The 2,927-nt window shown below is 38.0% G+C and overlaps 1 pseudogene; it reads left to right on the forward strand.

Moving 5' to 3' along the window:
• Positions 1-1,181: 1,181 nt before the first annotated feature.
• On the forward strand, positions 1,182-1,535 carry LOC149212223 (L-type lectin-domain containing receptor kinase V.9 pseudogene; annotated as a pseudogene).
• Positions 1,536-2,927: the final 1,392 nt, after the last annotated feature.

Consider the following 2,927-nt stretch of genomic DNA (forward strand, 5'->3'; position numbering starts at 1 on the left):
TATACATTAGCTTGAAACATTGTAAATATCTCACCCGCTCAACCCTCAATTAAAAGTTATAGTCTATCCCAGAGGTATAAGATGCCTCAAATTATTAACTTCTCTGATTACCCAAAAAAATTGGTATTAACATGATTCCTTTAAAATGTGAAATATTAAAATTTATATTTATATAAAAAATGAGTCAAAATGTATGATAAGATATGGCATGAGGGGTATTATAAAACACAAAAGTTGTTAGGTGCAGTTAGGTGGGGTGGGCTTTAATGGTTGGTAATAATTTTAATGAACAAAATACTTAATTGAAATTGAATGAGAATGTATTCTAAGATACGGTACGATAGATATTATAAAACACTAAACGTTAGGTAGGGTGGCTTTTTGTGGTTGGTGTTGTTATGATAATAATTTTAAGGAATAAAAACTTATTTGTAATTCAATGTGATCGCTTCAATGGTTGATGGTTTAAGTTAAAATATTTTTATTTATATGAGTGAGTGAGTGAGTGAGTTTGTTTGTTTTTTTGTGAGTGAGTGAGTGAGGTGGGTTTATTTGTTTGTTTTTTATGCGTTATGTATTAATTTAAAATATATTTTATGGTTTTGTTTTTTATTTTTTTTTGTTGTAATAGGATAATAATGTATTCATAATGTATTGATTTTGATATTAAATTTGAATGGACTAAAAATTAAATGAGGTTATTTAATGTTTACATTTAAGAATTTATTTTGTATTTATTATTATTATTTTTTCTACATTTTAATTGGTTAAATTGTTTGGAGTTTTGTTTTATAATAATAATATGGTCGTCGTTCGTACGTTGATAGATTAATGCACCAATACAGAACTCAATCAATTCAAATTCCCTCCTTGTCATTCACTATATGGTGATATATCCATTTTTTTAAGTTCATATTCAATGTAGACAAAGGACTCCTGACCTTGGGTTTGACATGATCCTTTTTGCCGACGCCATGTATAGCCTCGTCACATGGGCGCATGTGACCCGTTGGGTACTGTCCAATGGTGGAGATGAGCGTAGAGAAATTGACGGTGAGGGTTGTTTTACCAAACCCTAACCTTCTCCACCTTGAACTGTTGGATAGGATGCCGTAGTTGTCACTCCTCTTCTAGCCTGTTGGCTTCACCACCCTGCTCTATTCATCCTACAACAAATCCTAATGAAAATCCTCGATACGAGAAAGAATGCAGAATTCGATGACCCTAATGGCAACCACGTGGGCATAGATGTCAATAACCTCACTTCAGTCCAAGCCAAGGCCGCAGGCTATTGGAATGGAGAGGGCTTCCATGAATTGAGACTCAAGAGTGGACGAAACATACAGGCCTGGATTGACTACGATCATCTTCAAAGCCGCCTCAATGTTACCGTCACACTGGCCGGCTTGCCCAGATCGCAGAGGCCGCTCATATCTCTCAAAATCGATCTGAGCAACGTTCTGCAAGAGAAGATGTTTGTTGGATTTGCAGAGGCCACAGGGCTCTTCGCGGAAGACCATTACATTCTGGCATAGAGCTTTACCACCCAAGGCATGACGTCGTCCCTCAATGTGTCGCGTCTACCTTCATTTGCTAACTTGTATTCCAAACACATGAGCCAGGGATTCATAGCAGGCATCAGCGTGGGCTCTTTGGTTTTCTTCTCGCTGGCGATTATTGTCGTGTTTTTCTTAAGAGCGGATTGCAAGGAAACAATCGAAGAATGGGAACAAGAGTACTAGCCCCATAGATTCACTTACAAGGAATGTTGGAACTACTACACACCTACATGTAGACTCTTAGTTAGAGCAAGTGACTGCATGCAAGATTACTTTTGCATGTTGGAACTACTACACACTTACATGCAGACTCTTAGTTAGAGCATGGGATTGCATGCAAGATTCCTTTTGCATGATTTACTCCTTCTCTAACTCCGCAACTGAATAGTTATCTCTGGAAGTTGTTGTAGGTGTTGAGTCTTCTCATTGATCACCACTATAGTGCATTACCTTGGGATTTTCACCCAGTGATGCTATATCATGAGCATTGTAACATATTTTCGAATGAATCATTGTTTTCTTCTTTCGATTTTCTTTTAGTGTTTTTGCTCTGCAAAGCTGTGTGTTCAACCTTTACTAGCCAGATTCATCTGTGCAGGTTTTCTAACACATTTACATGGTATCAGAGCCCACAGGTTGCTAGATAAAAGGCGCACCAGTACTTTATTTTGCAAGTATTACAGCTTGGAGATCGAAGATTGACAGAAAAATGGAGTTTCCCAAAGCATCGATCCTAACACCGTACAACTATCATGAATAGAAGGACCAAATGGCTCGATGCCTTCGTCATAAAGGGTTGTACAGGATTACCATGGCTACAGAAGTGGAACCCACTTCAGCCATAGAGAAATCCAAGTACCTCAACTGTATGGATGAGGCCCACGGATCCATATGCATGTGCATCTCTCCAGAGTTGCAGTTTCATCTATCTGCCTGCAATACTCCCAATGAGATTTGGAAAAAGGTTGAAGAACTCTACGGGAAATAGGATGAGATGAAAGGACATTTGCTCGAAGTGGAGCTGCTATCATTGGATCCACGGAACTATGACAGAATTCAAGACTTCTTCACCAAATATAATGATCTATTACTGTTATGTACCTAGGGGGGATAATATGGGGTACCAAGGGAGGTACCCAAGGTAATAATGTAATAATGGGAGGGGCCATAGTAATAAATAAGGTGGTTAACCCATGTCATGTAAGGGACCACAAGTAGTTAATAATATTGTAAGGGGCCCATGGTATTAGTTGATGGTATGAGGAAACCATGGTAATGATACATGGTATTGTATGTATGAGGCCTATATAAAGGCTAGAGACTCCATATGAAGATGAAGAGAAATATTCTTGTATGAACAGACATATG

This window comes from Pinus tabuliformis, chromosome 1_1, assembly GCF_031772625.1.
Source record: "Pinus tabuliformis cultivar Carrire ecotype Pingquan chromosome 1_1, CPIR1, whole genome shotgun sequence".
Classification (NCBI taxonomy): domain Eukaryota; kingdom Viridiplantae; phylum Streptophyta; class Pinopsida; order Pinales; family Pinaceae; genus Pinus; species Pinus tabuliformis.